This window comes from Lissotriton helveticus, chromosome 5_1, assembly GCF_964261635.1.
Source record: "Lissotriton helveticus chromosome 5_1, aLisHel1.1, whole genome shotgun sequence".
NCBI lineage: Eukaryota > Metazoa > Chordata > Amphibia > Caudata > Salamandridae > Lissotriton > Lissotriton helveticus.
In genome coordinates this window covers 1,424,774,812-1,424,795,020 of record NC_136065.1, presented here as the reverse complement: position 1 = coordinate 1,424,795,020, position 20,209 = coordinate 1,424,774,812, and the positions used below count along the sequence as shown (strand labels likewise).

The window sequence follows — 20,209 nt, the reverse complement described above, 5'->3', positions numbered from 1 at the left end:
GAAAACATTAGTCTCCTCAACTCAGTTTCGTATGACAATTCTGCATCTCGTGCTTCTTCACCTGCCATTAGTTTCTTCTTTCTACACCGACGATCCATGACTATGCTAAGATCATCACAAATTTCTTTGGCGTAAGCTACTGAATTGTTAACTAATTCACACCTATTTTCAGTTAGAAATACTTTTAAAGCATTAAGTTTTATGTCGCATTGTTGTATATTTAATCCTTTGGTTTGGAGGTAGACCTGAGTGTTGTTAATTTCTACAAGTACGGATTCCCACAGGCAAAGAAAGCACAGGAAGGAAAAAGATTGCAAAGCCACAAGCAGCACACCAGCATCTGACCTGGTAACTCTATTTTCTTCTTCACCAGTTAAACGTTCTACAGCACTTAAGATTTTTGAGTCTTTTTTTTTTTACAACACTCTCAGCATCTCCCCATGCATTCTACCGAGTTTCTATTACACGCTTCACACTTTGACCAGTGACTGAAGTGAGAATATCCCAGCTCTGGGTTGAGGAAGAAAAAAACGCGAACAAACGCTCCACAGTTCCAAAAAAGGTAACAGATTTCACAGCAACAGAAGCTGCATATAAACCAGCCAAATTCAGCGACAGATGCGACAAATTCTCCTTTTCCATTAATTTCCCTGATGCGTCTTTGAACGCCAGTATGTTGACCAGCCATCACAGCAGCATTATCATATGCTTGTCCTCTACAATTTTGAATATCAATACCGTTGCTTTCTAAATTCTGCAAAATCATAGTTGAAATATTCTCAGTGGTTTTACCTTTTGTTTCAATGAAATCGACAAATGATTCCACAACCGTCACTTTATTTCCATTGATCATAACGTAGCGTAAAACTTGGCTTGTCTGATCCTTATGAGAACTATCAGGGGTGCTGTTGAATATCATAGAAACATACTTTGCTCCTTTCACTTGCTCAATAACTTTGCTTCTTACTTTTTCTCCCAAAATTTCTAAAAACTCATTCTGAATAGTAGGCGACATATAGGATTTAGCATACTTTTTTCCCAGCTTAATTCTTACAGTATGCTCACGTTGCACTGGATTGTATTTCGCCAACAAATGAACTAATTCCAGAAAATGTCCTCTATTTCCTGTTGATTCAGGTTCATCATCAGTTTTGCAATAATTCCTTCTTGGTGACCCCGTAAAGCCAAATTTTGTTTAGCTAGGAATCTAATGACATTCAACAATCTTGAAAGTATCTCCCTCCACTTCTTTACTTCGTTTTCAACTTGTTCTTGTGCCTTTTTATCAATTGTTGCTCTGCATCGGGTTCTAATTTCCAACTCTTTCCATTGTGTGAAACATCGAACATGGGCCACACTAGATTCATGATCGAAAATTTTAGGATTGAGTTTCCACCACATGTTGAATCCATCTGCGAACCAAAATTTGAATGACTTCTGTCTGCAAATAGTCTGCAACAAAAGCAGTAAAGAGATTTCTTGGAAGAAGTACACCAACCACGACCTCAAAATGTTTTCATTATGTGGCAGAGTTTGAAAAAACCACTCGTGTGTAAGTTTTCTGGTTCGTCCTTTGATTAAAGCACCCTCACGAATCACTTCACTAAAATCAGAATCTAGATGTTGAACCACAGACGCCCCTTGTTCTACCAGTAAGATACGTGTGTCATCTTTAATCTTACTTGGCCAAAGACCAACATCTTTAAGTCAACAGCTGGATTTTTTTGTCCATTACACCCCTTATTACTTGTTGAAGTTGAAGGATCACTTTACTTTGATGATGGTTTGAATTCAGAATCGGAAATTGCTTCATTAACAGTAGTAGTACTAGTAGATTCTGTTTCGCGACTGAGGTATTTCAGTAGTGTACCTTCATACGGTTTTAATTCTTCCTCTATAGCCTTTTTTTTCTAAAGGCTGCACCACTTTCTTTTATTCTCTTCATCTTAACTAAGCTTGAAAGAATAAGAAAAAGAAAGATATTCATAATAAAAAGAGTAATGGATTGATACATCCATTTTAAAATGTTAGCTTTTTGTCTGCTCCGTTTAAATTGCAATAAAAAACAGTCAGCTAAAAAGGGCATGCGACTCCTATACCTTGTAACCCTCACTGTCTTGTTATCTGACACATCCTGTAAATTGATTACCATACGGAGGGCGGCGTCACATCACGTCCCAGCTTGTCATTCTTTCATACACCTTGACTTCTATGACCAAAAGAAATTGTCAGAGCCACCGGTCGACTATCCCCTCGCCTTGGATAAAAATACACTCCAAAGTCCAAAAGGTTGTGCAAATTAATTTTGTATTAACTACTGCTCAGGATGATGTATAGATATCCATTTGGTTCCTACTCAGGGTTTTAGCCTGTCTGTTAAATTAGTAGATGTGCCAGTAAAAGTCTAGGTAAGTTTCTATTTGTGAATCGCCAGGACTCTAACTGAAACAACCATGCAGCCACTGAAAGACACCAACCAGGGCAAAATTCCAGGGTGCACAGCGTCCACCGATTATTTTCACAGGGTGAATGCCGTCCACCCTGCCAAGAAGTTGGCCCCACAGAAATATGCTGAACTTGTCTAGGTGTTATTTTCAGACTCCTAGACACGTTCAGCAGCACCTGCACATTGACTGCTTTTCATTCCCAGCAGCAATGTGCAGGCAGCGAGGCTTTTTTTCATATTTATCTCCAGCTGGACCAAAGCTAAAGGGCAAGTTAAGGGGCCATTAGGCCTCCTTTTGATCGAGTGGCCTGGAACCTCACACTTAAATGTAAATACAACGGGAAACAAAAGCTCACAGCTGGTTATCTCTTCACAGGTACTTAAGAGAGGCATGCTTTTGACTTGTTAGACCCCTGTATGTAAGTGCATGAACTGTAAGTGTCTCAGATGGGCTGGTCGGTCCCATTATTTACACACAATTTAATTAGCACTATTTTACTTTCTTTCATAATGCTACACACCCCAATGCAGGGTGTCAGAGCGATTTACATAACATACAGATTGAAATTAAATCATGCAAGCGTGTAAATCAGTGTACAAGATGTGTTGCATTAGTCAGTGTGGGTTAAAAGTTGTATCAGTCACATATCCTACATAGCTCACTGTGCTATATTAAAAGGCTTTCTATTTATTAACTGCAAGTAACAAAAGGATCTGTGTTCAAAGCAGTAACCTTACCTAGCTACATTAAAAACAATCTGTCATCTGCATATTACATGATGTGCTTTGCAGGCACATTAACCTTCTATATTACTTTGAGTCAGATCTGGGACTACACAAAACATACATTTCTCCAAGAAATACTTTAACCTCCAGGGTTGTCTCATCAATTATTATTTCGATAGTTACTGGGCACCTCTGCAGCAGATGCCTTCACCATATAAAAATATTAGAAAATGCAGACTTAGTAACCAATTAAGATTACAAGATCTACTAACATGCTTCTCCTTGTAGCCAATTTCTTTGTTTACAGGGTTTTTTAAAAATGTAAAATTTGTTGAGGCCCATATTTTGCATTGGGATCGCACCACTTTTTTAGCACAACCCCAAAGCAAAATCTAATTTGTTAAATCTCATAATGGGCTTAAATGCACTCATGATATACCTAATACAAACAAATGTGTGTGATCATAATAGCTGACTGGCGGGCATTAAATTACCAAACAAGCACACAAGAGGACATGAGAGCCTGCTACAGAAAGGCATCAAATCAAGAAGATGTTAGGAGATTAATAAATAGGTCTGTCACAGTGATATTCGCACTACCTAAATCTGCGGGTCCAGAACAGCTCTGCCTGGTATTGTGCGTATTCTTACTCGCACAAAAAACACATCGTCCTATAATACGATACGAGATACAACTGGAGATGAGAAGAGAACAAAGAGAAAGCAGTTAGAGGATTGAAGGGCTACTATTGATGAGAGGGTGTCTAGAAAACAACGAATGTGAGAAAATAAAAGGTGGAAGCGAGAGGAAAACATGAATGTGATAGAATGCAAGTTGTAGTTGCACTCAAGAGGTAAAACCAAAGGAGATGTAAGTGAAAGAAAGTGAGAGAAAGAGGATAAAAGTTGCATAGCGTGAGGAAATTGGAAGAAATAGAAATGAGAAAATTAGACTTGTAAAGATGCATTTGAGATATAGGCAAGAAGAGATTAAGAGTTGGACTTAATGTTGAATGGAGTAGAGCACTGTGAAGCATGAAGCTGACGGTAGAAGATAGGTAGGCAAGCATCTGAGCTGTAACTGAGTGAAATTCTCTGAGAGAATGAAAGAGTGAGGTATAGGACACACCGGAATGGGAAACTGGTGCAAAGGGGAAGATTTTAAGGTGAAAGGAAACTCAAAAAGATAGATGTGAGGGTAAGATTGGTGAATGTAAGATAAAAACAGAGTTAAAAGAGGCTTGGGATTATGTGAAAAGGAAAATGGAACAGTAGGTAAGAGGTGCAGGTCAAAGAAAGACCATTAATTTTTCAGAGGAGAAACTGTATAGAAGTGATAGAGGGTTGGGTTAGGGCACAATAGATGGGAGTTCAGCAGGAGACTGTAAAGAAATGAAAATAAGGACCTTCAAATGGCTAAAAGGCTCCCTAGCCTTAGCTCAACGGGAAATGTTTTGCGCTGCCAGAAAACTCAGTTGGTTGATTTGATCACTTCAGATGTCTAAGTCAGTAGCCGGAGGGTCACTGATTTGAATCGTTGTTGGTGCACAGAATAGTGACTTGTATTTATGATGCTATGAGGGCACAGCCTGTGACAGAAAGCAGAGTATGTATGCAATCAATTTAAATATTATATTACACACAGTATAAAATGTACTGCACACAGCATAAGATAAGATAGTTTGTCCCCTGGAGGAGGCCAGTGACATGATGGTTTGCAACACTCATGTGAGACGCATTAACACACATGCACAAAACACTGTTGCTGCATAATGTGTGTGTAATGTAAAGTCATCTGGTGGAAGTACAGAGATTCGGTGCAACGTTAAGAGTTAACCGTCACAAATGTAATTCAAAAATTAATTACACTAAAAGAAAGCGAACAAGGCAATGGAATGTTGAAATATGCTACCTGAGAATCAAGCCCTGGGGATTAATGGTTGATAGGTGGTGAAGCATGTTCTACCACAGTGATGTGAGCCAAGAATGGTCAATGTTTCGAAATAAAGAAATGTGCAGGGCAAATAAATAGATACAAGACAAAGACGACATGAAGCACGTTAAGTGTGATTGTCGGCTGCTAAAATGCAAGTGAAATACATCTAGATTAAAGGAAGTAGATGTACATAGGCGAGTCTTGCTGCATTATGCTAAACTTACATGAAATGCTGTTAAGTGTGTCTATTTAAATATATTGCCAAAATAATACCACACATTATGACTAAAATAAAGAAGACAATAACAATCAAACTGAAAATGAAGGGATGTAAAGCCAGGGATTCGAACCCTGGATGTGCATGAGATAATCATGGAGATTATGGGATGGGCTGTATTGTGGTACACTATTGTGACCCCGTTAGATGTGCCCATTAAAATATATTACCAACATAAGTTAAAACAATTTGAGTAAGCTACATCTGTATGATACATTAGAGAAGAAAACTGTGCAATCTATATAACTTATATCGGGGTACTGCTAAAGAGATTTAACCCTTGATGTGCATGGACAAGTCACAGATGATACACAGTAAGAAGCGTTCTACTGTACATTGTTGTTTAGAGTAGTTCCAACGTCAGTTGGTAAAGAGCAGCCTCAAAGTGCATAGCTGCCAAGTTTTCAGATTGCTAGGGTTACTCATTGCTCAAATGGGTGTAATTACTGATATATATATATATACATATGTTTCCCTTGTCTTCATTGCTTGAGTTTTGCTTGCAAAAAAGTGTGACTCATAGTCGTTGAAATGTCACTCATAATTACAATTTAATGATGAAAATTTCACACATAGCAATTTGAAACCTTGGCAGCTATGCTCATAGTCGTTGAAATGTCAATCCTAATTACACTGAAGAGTCTGAAGTTATGAGAAAATTTCACACATCTGAAACATTGGCAGCCAGGGCTTTAAGTGGGCCGGTTCTCAAGGGGTCTGAGCCCCAGCAGATTTTTAAAGGGGGCCTCGAAACGGGTCTCTATCGGGCTCTGTTTTGAGCCCTGGCACAGGCGGTCCATTTTTTTCCAGACTGCAGTGACAGCAGTTTGCTGTCACTGCAGTCCAGAAAAAAGTGCCAGGGGGCAAAACAGCCCGATAGAGACCCATTTCGAGACAGCAAGCACATCGATGTGTGTCGCTCACACTGCTCACTTCTCACTAGTGGAGAAGTTACGGCATGACGTCATGCCAGATGAGCGTTGTGGGGAAAGGGAAATACTTTAAAGAGTCATTTTCTCTCTGGATTTCCCTTCAATTTCTGAAACGCAAGAGCAGCAACATTGTGGTATTGTCACCAGGGCTTTAAGTGGAAGCTTTTTCAATATTATATTTAACAAGCCATAGTTGCAGCTTATTTATCTTATGCAACTAATAACCATTGACAAAGCCAATAGTCCTGACTTGTTGTAGGCATGCGCGGCTCTAGGATTTCATCTTTGGGTAGGCCATAAAGAAGCATGGGTGGGTGTTAGATCTGGGGGTCTCTAGTTGGCAATGGTTATCACCTTTGTCCAAATAGGGACCCTTACTTCTAAGTCAGGATAAGGGGATTACTCTCCTTAATAACCCCTGCTCACCCCCTTGGTAGCTTGGCACAAGCAGACAGGCTTATCTCAGAGGCAGTGTGTTAAGCATTTATGAATATACACAGTAATACAGTGAAAACACTACAGATGGACACAACACAGGTTTTATAAAAATAGGTATTCTTTATATAGACTTAACACAAGACCACAAATGACAAAAATCCACAATACGACACTTAAGATTACTTAAAAGATGATTAAAGTACCTTAGTTCAAGTTGTTGGTAAATGCGACAAAGTTCTCAACAAAGTACCTGGATACGTAACGCAAAGTGAACAAAAGGCTAGCAAAAGGGGAGATGCGTCGGTTCCGTGACCCAAGGGAACGGTTGCGTCTTACCTCAATGCTTGCGCAGAGTAGGGGACTCGTCGTGAGCCTTACCGGTGCGGAGGTGATGCGTAGATTCTCGGCCTGCAGGCCCGTTGCGGTGTGCAAGATGGTGCCTTGATGCGATGCGACGATCCAGTTGCGATGCGCGAAGATGGCACCCTTGATGCGGCGATGGAATGCCGTCCTGGCAGCCTTACGAGGACTCTGTACTTTGGAGCCGCGACAGGCCCTGCGACACGCTTCCCTGGTGATGCGATGGGGACCCTCTCGATGGCGTCACGCTTCTCTGGTGATGCGACAGCAGGTAGCTTCGATGAACACACGCTTCCAGGGAGATGCGGCGAAGGCTCGCTTCTCCGGCGTTGGGATGATGTCAGCTGCGGTGGCGACACGCTTCTTCTCAATGCGTCGCGCTTCCAGCTCCCAGCGGCACGCAAGTGTCTGGAGTCAGAATTCCCAGCAAGGAAATTCAGGAGGGAGCTGGAGGTGAAGTCTTTTGTCCCTGAGACTTCAGCAGGAGGCAAGCACAGTTCAAGCCCTTGGAGAATATTCTGTAGATGAAAGTCCTTACAAAGTTCCTTCTCCTTTCTCTTGGCAATGAAGCAACCACTGCAGGTCAACCCAGCAAACAGCACACTGGCAGAGGGACAGTCCAAACTCCTGCAGCTTCCTTGGTTCTTCTCCTTGGCAGAAAGGTTTCTTGTTCCAGAAGTGATCTCATTTTTTTGGATCAGGGTCCCAATATTTATACCCCAAAATCCTTTTTTTTTTTGTAGAGTTTTATATAGCGCGAACTAGACCCGAACCGAATCAGGTATCAGAGCGCTTTACATAGTACCAGTTACGTTACATGAGGACGGACACACATTCATTTCACTTTGTTCTCTGAAGGCAGAGAGGCCTCTGCCTAGCCTAAACCAGTTCCTGAGCACTTAGTTTACATTACTCTCTTCTTCCTTTCACTGTGCAGGGCAGAGACATCAGCCGCCCCACAGGAGGTGGAGCCAACACAGGGGAGGGAAGATACAGCTCTGGAGCACTCTGTTGACATCAGACAAGCCACAGGGTGCGGAGCCAGCATTGTAGAGCCCTATTCAGGTCCCAGGTGTAACTCCTCCCTCCCATCTAGATGCAGATCTCTCTATTCACCACTGGGCTGCCCCAGCCTGTCTCCTGGATTTCCCCAGCCCTGTCACACACAAACCCAGACAAGGAATACACAACCCAGCAGAGGCAGGCTCAAATGGTTAGGCAAGCAAATACCTGCTTTCTAAAAGTGGTATTTGCAAACACAGAATACTAAAATAAACTTTACTAAAAGATGTACTTTATTATTCGGAGTTCAGGCATACTAAATACGGATTTCTACCATGTTCCCCGAGTCAGTTAGGATTATAAGAATTTAATAATATAATTGCCCATTCTAGCCTATGAGAACAGGTAGCCTTCATTAGTGAAAAACGAAAATGGCTGTAATTCACTATTAGAACATGCTACACACATCAGAGCATGTCCTACCTTATACTTACAATGCACCCTGCCCTTGGGCCTACCATAGGGTGTCTAATATGAAGCAAAGGGAAGGTTTAGGGACTGGCAAGTGGGTGCACTTGGCCAAGTCGACATGGCAGTGCTAGACTGCACACAGGCCTTGCAATGGCAGGCCCGAGACACACTTTACAAGCTGCTCCTGTGGGTGGCACAACCAGTGCTGCAAGCCCACCACCAGCATTTGATTTACAAACCCTGGGCACACATGGTGCACTGTACTAGGGTCTAACAGATAAATCCAATAACCCAATCATGGAATCCAATTAGTATATCAATTTAACATAGGGAGCACTTGCACTGTGGCACTGATTAGCAGTGGCACAGTGCACAAAGCATAAATCCAGCAAAAACATATCAAAACAGAGTAGGCAATCCGTCAAAGTGGAAGGGAGACTCACGCCAATGATGTCAGGTCTAACAGTGCGCATGAAGACGAATGGGTTCCAGTAAGTATTTCAGAGATTCGATATTTTAGGTGTTGGCATCTGTCTTCTTTTGGCATTTCTAAGACAATAACTACCACCCAAAGAGCTACTGACTTCGCTTTCTCAGTTGCCCTTCTAGCTTTGGGAAAGGGGAATGACGTTGCTTCTAACAATTTTAAAATGTACATGGGGAAAGTTCAGGCTGAAGCATGGGTCAAATTATGCAGCAGTGTTGACTAAATTGTGCAGCATAATGCGGCACATTATGTAATAGTATTAGTTCATTATTTTGATATTTTTACGCTTGCTAACACTAGACATAGATTGCACCTCATTGGGACCAGTTTAACACCTGATTATAGCAATAAGCAATCAGAAGGCGACCAGTCAACCTGCGGAAAGGTCCTTCCACTTAGCGCCACCACATGTCAATGCAATTTTATAACTTTTGAACCATTCAAGGTAAAAAACAACCTTTTAAACATCTGCAGATTAGGCAAAAGATAATGGATTATGTGGCAAATGCAGCAAAATCATAGCTATGCGAAAAATGCCACACCTGCACAATCACATAACTCCAGAGGCCCTGCCCATAGATCCCTGCTCAAGGAATCATTCTATCACTTGTAACAATCGACATACAAATTATTGTGGTGTGAATTAATGAGGAGTAGAATGTTTTTTCACTTAGCCAATGGAAAGATAAAACATATTTTTGTTTTACGTTTTCCATTAATTTATTTTTCTGTGATACTGCAAGTTAGTAATGGCCTCAGAGTATGAAGATTTTTTTTAGAAACCTTAGTAAATCTATATGCTAATTATAAACATATTTTCACTAACTTTTTGGGGAAAAGGAAATCCTTTGCAAAGCGTTTCTGCCATATCACTTTTTGCAACTCCTAGGTACCTTGTGATGGAAGCCTGCAGCCTCTTTAGTGTGAGTGAGTGAAAGTGTTCAGGATGTCTGTACGGTCCTTTTGCACATCATAGCACCTACTATCCCTGCTGATTTCACACCTGTCCCCAGGCCTGAAACTAGAGTATGTCAATGGTTAATAATTAAATAAAGCAACGTCGCAGGGCACAATGGGGCTTCAAGCCACTGTGAGACATTAGGATGAAAAATGCTCTTATTTGTAGTTCACAATGGCCTAGGGTGGGCCAGGGCAATCCTTGGGTTAGCCTGTCCCACCCTCTAGAACCAGGCCTGGTTGTAGGTATGATGTTACTTGTTGTATCATATCTGGATGCAATGACAAACATCAAAATACAAGTCATTTGGCACACTGTGCTAAACACAGATTTCTAGCGTACATGTTTTAAATCCACACCCTTAATTAAATCGGCCACCCCCCTTTGAGTGACCCCCCCGTTTTTTCATCCCACTTAAAGCCCTGTTGGCAGCTATGCTGCCACTCACTAAATATCCCCTCTGAAAACGGTCCTCTTACCTCACTTGTGACTCGCTCCAGGGTCTCTATGCCAGGCAGCCAGGGGTGGTTGGTTCGAACTTAATCAGCAGCCAGAGAGCAAGCAAATCGCCCAGAGAGCAGCACTGCACCGACTGCCCCAGGCCAAAATGAGCGCGAGAGTGCATAGCGGTAAAGCGCTTGATGCGTCACTGCTACGTCGTTCTCATCGCGAGGGCAGGGCTGGCCAAAATATTAAATAATTTAATGTCGCCCCAGGGCCGTCATTGGTAACGCTCGCGCGCTAAAACCTTGATTGACGGCCCTGGAGGCTGGGACGGACCTGCGAGCCAACACTCAAGAGCTGAGCTCACTCAGCTCAGCAAATACAAACGCAGGACTGGGACGTCGTGGCCGCAATTTTTGAAGCACTGTGACTGACGCTGTGGCAGGTCAGGTGCGCGCAGAGCGCACTTTCAAACTGGCCGCACACGGCACTGGTGGCCCGTTGCGGCCGTGGTGGCCTTTATAATTTAAGTGGGGGCACAGTGTCCTCAAATAAATTATTAAGGCCGCTGTAACGGGCCACCAGTGCCACGCGGCCGCCCCCAAAATTGTGCCGCCCCCAGCTACGCCGCTGCTCCACCCTGAACCACTCCGTACCACACTGCGTTACTGTACTCTACTCTGCAGCACTCCACTCCACTTCACTTGATGACTCTCTACTCTAGACCACTTTACTCTATGTCAAAGCACTCTACCTGACATTACTCTACTATGCACTACTGCACTCTATGCCAATTCACTCTAATCTACTCTACACCACTTCACTCTATGCCACTGCTATCTACCCTGCGCACCTCCATTCCACTCTAAGCCACTCTATTCTACGCTGCTGCACTCTCCACTACTTGACTCAAAACCAATATGCTCTGCGCCAATCTACTCTTATATGCAACACTCTATGCTACTGCACTCTACACCACTTTACTCAGCACCACTCTATACCACTATACTCTACTGGTATGCACTCTACACCACTCTACAACACTGCACTCTGTCACTGAACTCTACGTCACTACACTCTACACCAATGCACTCTACTGAAATCCACTTTACGCCACTCTAATCTACTGTGCACCACTGCACTATATTGATGAAAAGAAATTTGCTCGAATGCGATCCACTCATTAACTTACTAACAAGTTATTAAATCATGTTTCATGAATAACTAATATGCACCACATTGAACACGCGGGTTAATGAAGCTTGCATATGTGTGTACTAATACAGATAACAATGAAGACGGACTAATACAGCGTTAAACGGGAAACTGTTTGCGCATGTGTCAACTACATCTACGTAGTATGACGTATTAATGTTTGGAGGGAAATTCTGGCGCATGAGCAGAAGACACTAAAATGGAGTCTTAAAGACTCGCGTGCATAGCATCTGCTTCCTTGAAATGAAAACAAGCTATTCTACTAATGCTAATGCGGGAAAAGTATTAATAAGTAAAGGGGGATAGAGTAGAGGTGGGTGGTATACAGTGCGACCACTTTATTTGTGAAATTAATATTGGTCTTTCTGACTTTATCATTAGTGCGTAGTTGGGCCTCTCTAGTATAACTGGATTAAGCTAAGTGACGTGAACGTTGCGCATGCACACTCAGTGAAGCCATGAAGGCCATGACAGAGCTATTGAAAGGAAGCCACAATCGAGTGTTACAAACTTGGGAACGGATGGTGAAGAGTTCAACAAAGAAAACTCTTATTCAGAATGTTAATAAAATGTTTCAAAGTGAACTTAGAAATGTATGAGAACTAAATTTATGAATAAAGTGGATGGGTTTGCGAACAATAGTTGAACTGATTTTAATGACATGTAAGCATGGTGTGATAGAGCTTCCTCCCTTGTCTGACCAATAAGATTTCGTATTGTTACGATATTGAAACATTAATGGGTGGAACATGCAGAACAAAAGGTATAATTAAGATAGCTTTAGTTAGTTAGTCAGAGAAGATGATTTCGGAAGGCTGTCGTTGCTGCGGGAGATGCTGTTGCTGGGAGAGATGCTGTGAGATGCTAATGAAGAACCGAATACAGAACTTGAAGCAGAACTTTCTATCCTAATTAATTGGGATGGATCAGAAGATCGCAGAAGAATCTTGAGGAGGACGAGAGTGTCAGAGGGGGGTGCAGCGCAACCGTCGGTATTCTAGAGAGGTCATCTACCCTATCCTGACTCCTGTCCTGGAGTCTTTGTCTCCAGCCCTATCCTGGAGGACCCACACCAGCCCTTTGGCCAGGGGGTTGGTCTTTCACATCATCCTTGGTAACTATATTTTTCTGGTTATTTGTTGATGTCCTTTTCTCTCTGTCCTCTCCCTTTCTGAGCATTGATTATTGTACGAGTCCGAAGTATATGCTTGGTGTTTTATGAATTGAATTTTCTCTCCTATGAGTGACTGCGACTCCACTGTATTTTGGAATGGTTTCACATACATTAATTTAGATAAAGATTTACAACTTTCCTGAGTCAGTGGTTATTTACATTGAATAAAAGAACAGTTAGTTTTATGTTAATTTTCACCATCAACTAGTTCAACTAATGGTCCATTAACCAGAGGAAAGAACTTTTTAATCAGTGAAAGGTTAGTTATGAGTATTAAAATAACTAATCTTGAGCACTGTGGAAATCACAAACTTAACCGACCCCAGCGATTTTTGCCACTTGGGAGTTTATGGGCCCAGATGAGTATATGGTAGTGGAGTATCTGTTGGTAAACCGCTGGATCAGTTTGATACTGCAGTCTACGTCTCTATACTCTGCGCCACTCTACTTACTCTATTATGCACCACTGTACCCTTCAACACTGCACCACTCTACTATAAGACACTGCACTCTACGCCACTCTACACCTCTGCACTCTATCCTGCACCACTCCACACCACTCCATTCTATGCCACTTAACTCAACTCTGAAACAATCTACTCTACTCTCTGCCACTCCACTCTTCGCCATTGCACTCTATGCCACTGCCACCTACTCTGCATCTCATTACTCTACGTCACTTTACTCAAAACCAATGCACTGTACGCCAATCTACTTTGCAGCACTTCACTCTAGTCCACTCTTCTCTACAACACTCTACTCCATGATACTCCACTTTGACGCTCTACTCCATTGCACTTGCCAATGAACATAAGTTTTCCGAGCACACACTTTATCTGTATACAGTACATCAGGTAATATGACACAAATTCCTTGTATTTTTCTTTGATTTTTAATTTTCTTTCTTTTGATTAGCCCAGCCAGCCAACCCATGTTTTATCGTCTAGGGTGTTCCCCAAGACTTCCTCAGGGCTGGAAAACAATATAGGCACATTTTATAGTGTACGGTACACCACATATATCTATTCAAAGTGTATACCTTTGTGGAAACCCAAACATTCCTTAACATTACATTTCTTCTGTGTCCCATAAGCATCATTGTTATATAAGAGTGAGTTCATGATAGTACACAGTACTGTGACACACTCCAATGGTTACAAAATCATGCACAACATATGTAAGTTGTCAAAAAAAAGTCTGTCCTAAAAAAACACTGTAGCATTAAACCAAAACCTTCTCAAACTACCCTAACATGACTGGACTGTATTGTACCCCTAGGAGTAAGACAATAAATGCAAAACAAGATCATTCCACATCAAGTGAGCCCTGTTGCTGCTAAAAAATAATTCAAAAAAGGTAACTTTAGCTACTACAAACTGAAACCAAACCGCCATACTGCCAACACTTGTTGACACATGTGATAGTGATATTATAAAAATGAAAAGGCTCCATACAATCAAAAGCTTTCAAAGTGCATGTTCCTTTTTGTAATCACAAATAATTTTTTAAAAAAAGAAACATTAAGATGTACTGATAATCCAACCAGACCACACCCGCTAAGCAGCCAAATGCAACCCAATTTATCTCATCCATACCCAACTCAAACATATAGAACAATCTTCTTGTCCAGCCTGCTCAAAGCAAGCCAAGTAGCTGCGACAAATTTGGGCTAATGCAAAGATGTTTGTCACTCTAGGAATACAGACTTTCTGTTCTCATCTCAATTCTCCTGTTAATGTCAGAGCAGCCAGAAGCTTCCATTTGTGGTCTTATTTGACTGCGAACACGCACATCCCTGTATAGAAACTGGTCTGTAATTTCCTTATACTAGTCGACTTGTGATGCAACCAGTCTCCTGTTATAAAGAAATGACAGAACTCAACTATAATAACTTATTACAGTTGAGCTTTGATGTCACAATGCCCGGTGCCAGTGTCATCTGTCACGGGTAAAGGCAAGGCAGGTGAGGTTGTATAATTAAAGAAAACTGTGGCTTTTCTTTCTTCTGCTTGGCTTTCTAGCTGTACATCAACAAGCAGGAGATATTTATGGCAACATGTTATTTTTTGTAATCTTTAGGTAATTATAGAAAAGTTGAAATCTTTGTACATGTTTCTTCACCTTTACTGCACATTTTTTTTTTAAACTGACTTGTAATAATCTGATTCTAATATATTTTTGCAACACATATCTAACAGCTTTTTTGATGTGCTTAATTTTGCACCAGACTATTTCTTCATGTTCACAAAATATGCTCTCTCTTTCATATGGAGGAGCTACGCACCAAGGATTTAAATGGTTTGTGGCAAAGGTGATGTGTGACCATGTATAATAAAGAATCAACAACACCAGGCCATTCATGATAGAGGACCGAGGCCGTGTTCCCTATCAGGTATGGAACAGCCTTGTGACTTGTAATAATATCCTGATAACGTCCGGGGCGGAGGTGCGGGATTAACCTATATATACATATATATATATATATATATATATATATATATATATATATATATATATATATCCACTGGAAAGTGATTAAAAGCGCTTCACAAAATTACTAAAATAAAAAGTCAAAATAATCAAATTGTGCTTATTGAGGCGAGCCTCCTGCTGGTGCCATAGAGGGCAAAGGGCTACATTGCCGAAAGGATCGTGACCTTATATGGCCCATCCAAACTGTTTTAACCGGTCAGTCACAGAATAAATATGAATTCAACACCAGGAGTAAGCTGCTCAGTGGCTAATCGTAGCCAATCTAGCACCAGATTTGCATCCATACAGGTGAATGAGAAACTATTCACACACTGTATGTAGCCAAACCTCAAAAACTGGTACATGCCGCAGAAAACATTGAAAAACCCAGCACCGCAGGTACGTTGATCACACCCCAACCATAGGTCCAATTGTTGCCACCGGGATCTACCTGTATGTTTCAACAACACAACACGGACATTTATTCACACACACAGTGCCTACATGCTTCCTTTCTGCTGCTTCGGAGCACTCTGAAGCACTGAAAAGCTTGCAGAGACCAAAGAGAAGCAATTCATTAGATCGCAGTCACAGCACACGAAAAGAGCCTTACACACTTTTGAGTAGTGGGTCTGGTGGCTCAGTGGACTAATGTGTCTACTGCAGGGGCCTGTGTTCGACCTCATGGTCACAGGTTCAAATCCCGGTGGGTACACTAAGCCTTTCATCCATCTGAGGTCGATAAAATGAGTACCATTGAGTTGGGTGACAACAAACATCTGTTATTCAGCGCCAAGATATCCGTAGTGGTGAACGTGCGCTTTACAAATACACATGTTGTGTTATGTTACTAGGTTTTGAGAATTCTGATACTTTGCTACGAACAATTTTACATGTAGGTAATCAAACAAACTCAAGGTCGGTTTCAAGCAGGTGCTCTAGCCCTGCCCCATGCTCCCAAAATGTGACGGCAGAATCCAGCTCCCCTCGTCCGGTTCTGCCCCCCTGCACAGTGGCACAACAATGCGAGCACTCTGCATGTTAACTGCACCTACCAGATGTTCCCAACATACAGGTAAAGGGGGTTTCTATAGCCAATCAACTCTTTGCTACTGATAGGGGAAGACAGGCGCCACTTGAGAAGTAAAGCGTACACTCATGAAGAGGAGAGAACATCACAGAACAAAAAACAAATACCAGAAGCTTCTGACAAACATCCATGTAAAAGTATCGACATGTTACTTCAACAAACAAGCTTTCTTTCATTTCAAAACGTCGTTTCAAGTGCACTGCACGGTTGCATACTCAATCAGCAAATATAATAACAGTACCTCGGCAGGCAGGATGCTTTCATACCGAAAGACACACGCGGAGAAGTATTTAGACACGCAAAGGAAGAATGTAACTTACTTTTTAGCCCCGTTGTTTTTACTCCGCGACTAAGGGAACTGCGCTTTCAAACCACAAGCTCTGGTTAAGAAGTGTAAATATTTGCAGACAGGTGAGCCCGGTACATACAGTTCGGATAAAGCCAGCCCTCTACCGTGCACTGGCACCGAGTGCGACGTGAAACAAGCACAGCAGCTGAGACACTTCCTTGTTCCGGGTCTCTCTCGCAACCACACGGTTGAATTGCTTAAAGGGATACCGCGTGCCCACCTGCACCTGCGAGAGACGTGAACATTGTAGATTTTTAGTTTGTATCTCTCCCGATCGGTGGTGCATTTCGAAGATAAGGTAAACAAAAAACGACCCTTTTAGATGTCCAACACGGCAACACCATAGGTGAAAATGCCATTTAACAATTTAGAAATGGTTTCTACAGCATCCGCTGGCAGGATTTAGACGCCTACAGCACTGCTTTGTTAGGGTTGCCCCCTGGCAGTTTACGATACCGGTATTTTAATGTCTCAACTGGTACAGAGGTTGAGAAAGTCAGTGTTTTTTCCTGTGATCAGTGCATACTTATAATAGCAAACCCAAGAAGTAAGCACTTTAAAATGTGTTCTAGAGGTCCCTTAATGATCCAAGATTGGTTCATTAAATAAAGCATTGGAAATGCAATAGGTCTCGCATTTTTTTTGAGTTAGAGCTATTGGCGTTGTAAATGGCAATGTGTTTTACCCTTGTGTTATGGAGTGTATGCATGTGGTTTGAGTAGAATTAGGTGGGTTGGATTAGAATTCTGTGGCATGGATTTTTGTGTGGTGTGGAGTGGCTTTGTTTAGTGTAAATATGTGGCATGGTGTGCAATGGAATTATGTGTATAGTAATAAGGTCATGTACAGCGCAGTGGTGTAGAGTAATGTGTATAATGGTATAGAGTGGCGCTGCACATATTACAGTGGAGTAGAGTGGCTCAGATTATAACAGAGTGGTTAAGAGTGGTGTAGAATAAAGTGTAGTGGCGTAGAGAAGATTGTTTTAGAGTAGAGTGTAGTGGTATAGAGTGTATGGTAAAGAGTGGATTGGAGTAGAGCGCAGTGCCATAGAGTGCAGTTTTGCATTATAGAGTAGCGTGGTGTGGTACACAGTGGAGTGGCCTATCCTGGAGTTGTATAGACTGCAGTGGCAAAAAGTGCAGTTGTGTATAGTAGAGTGGAGTAAAGAGAATTAGCATACAATAGAGTGGGGCATAATAGAATAGAGGAGCAGGGCTGTTTCTGCCATTAGGCAAGACTAGGCGGCCGCCCAGGGTGGCAAAACGGCTAGGGCAGCAAAAGGGGGAAACTTTTTTAATTTGAAGGCAGCAGCACCTGATTATGATTATGAGTGCAAGTGCACCTGCTTGTACATGCTGTGCAGCGCTGAGCACACCCTAGCATAGTGGTGTGTGGACCGGGCCGGCGGTACCAGTGTGTGGGTCCCAGGGCCGTCAATCTTGTAGTGCGGGAAAGCGCTACCAATGATGGCCCTGGATCATTAAGCCAGTGACGAGGACGTGCACGTCGCACAACCCTCTCTCGGCACATGGGGGACAGACTGTGTGTGTCGGCTCAGGTGAGGTGACCGCGTAGTTTCTTTCTCTTGCTGATTTTTGCTAACGGGGAGAAGTTTAGCGTGGCCCTCTAGGAAAGGGCTGGCAGGCCGCACGCCATAAACAAAGTTTTCACAAACTCCACCATTCCTTCCCCTTCCCACGATCCGTCGCATGCAGGTACTACAAATGTGTGCTGCAAAACCCCATCCCTACCATGTGGAACTGGGTCAGAGCACTGCTGGGTGAAGCCCTGAGGGGCTGCAGAAGTGATTCAGCGAGATCTATTGATGCAAGTGTTAATGTTATGGGTGTCTTATATAGCGCTCGGATACTCCAAGGAGTGTCCCGGCGCTTTCTGACCCATAGCTGAAACAGAAAGGGGAAAATGGATAGGAAGCATGCCTTATTGACTATAGAGCCAAGTTTTCAAACCTTTTCTAAAGGACAGCAGGTTCGAAGTACAACGGAGTGCCAGGGGGAGGGTGTTCCACAACTTAGGGGCGAGATGTTGGAAGGAGCGTCCGCCTACCCTAGCTTTCCTGATAATAGGGACCGTTGCCAGACCAAGAGATTCTGATCTGAGGGATCTTGTCGGCTTGTAAAAGGTAAGGCGTTTCTGAATGTACTTGGCACCTACAGCATGAAGTGCCTTGTGCGCCAATGTAAGTGCCTTAAAAACAATCCGCTTTTTGACAGGAAGCCAGTGAAGGGAGAGTAACAAATCCGAGGCTCTAGCATGGCGGGGAAGGCCAAAAATGGCCCTTGCTGCCGAGTTTTGGACCACCTGTAGTTTTTGCAACAGGTAGTCCGGAAGACCCAAATATAATATATTTGAGTAATCGAGCCTGGAACAAATTAAGGCCTGAACCGTTGTCTTCCTATGGACCAGAGGGAGCAAAGGGAGAAACTTGCGTAACATTTTAAGAAGACCGAAACAGGTACCAGTTAAGCCTATGATCTGGGACTTCAATGATAGCCTATTATCAAATTTGACCCCAAGGTTCTTAGCAACCGAGGAGAAAGATGAGGGAGGGAACATATTCACAGGCCACCAATCCTGCCATGACGGGTCAGCCTGACACCCGAAAAAAAGAACTTCCGATTTGTCAGGGTTGCACTTGAGGCTGTTTCGCTGAAACAAGGGTACTTCCTGTCCGCGCAGCGGGCGGGCGCAGCGGGCGCGCCGGAGGCGCGCCAGAGGCAAGCCCGTCTGCGCCCGTCCGCGCCGGAACCGGGCCCAGGGCCACAAATCTTGCCATAAATTTATCGGCAAGTATCATAACTTACGCCAGACATGATCTACTTGCCTCATGTCCACTCGACACGTCCAAATGTCTAAAAAGGAACCTTTCAGATATTCATAAAGACACGACCATCGTTTGTCCTCACTGCCTCTACTCCATTCCCCTTCCTTCCTCCCTTCAAACCATTGGCACTCCAATCAACTATGATGCAGGTGATACGACTTCCATAGCTCTGATCAATGCACGCTCTCTTGGCAAGCATAGGCAAGAAATATTTGATCTTATTACTGACTATTCTCTCGACATTTTGTTCATCACGGAAACGTGGACAGATGAATCTTCACAGCCAGATCTGGTCATCGCTGTGCCACCCGGATTTAAGGCCTACTGTCAGGACAGGCCCAAACAAAGAGGGGGTGGGCTGGCCATAATTGCCAGAGATACATACCCTGTCAGAACAACCGTCATTCCTTCCACCGCCTGTGAGGCCATGCAATTTTCTATTAACATCTCCCCCTCATTCAACTTTAAGGGTATGTTAATATATCGGCCCCCGGGATCAAAAACTACTTTTCTGTCTAGCTTAAACTCTATAATGGAATCTGTAGCTACAGAAACCAGTTTCACAGTTCTCGGTGACCTTAACT

General features: G+C 42.7%; 1 protein-coding gene across 4 annotated transcripts in view; it reads right to left on the bottom strand.

The window, feature by feature from the left end:
* PHTF1 (putative homeodomain transcription factor 1) overlaps positions 1-16,942 on the bottom strand; it is a 490,213-nt gene extending 473,271 nt beyond the window's left edge. For 3 of the 4 annotated variants that reach the window (XM_078644429.1, XM_078644431.1, XM_078644432.1), the window contains exon 1: positions 16,749-16,920. The gene's annotated coding sequence lies outside the window, so the exon portion shown is untranslated. Of the gene's footprint in view, positions 1-16,748 lie in introns of all 4 variants that reach the window. The other variant, XM_078644430.1, reaches the window with a different exon arrangement.
* Between the last annotated feature and the right edge of the window lie 3,267 nt (positions 16,943-20,209).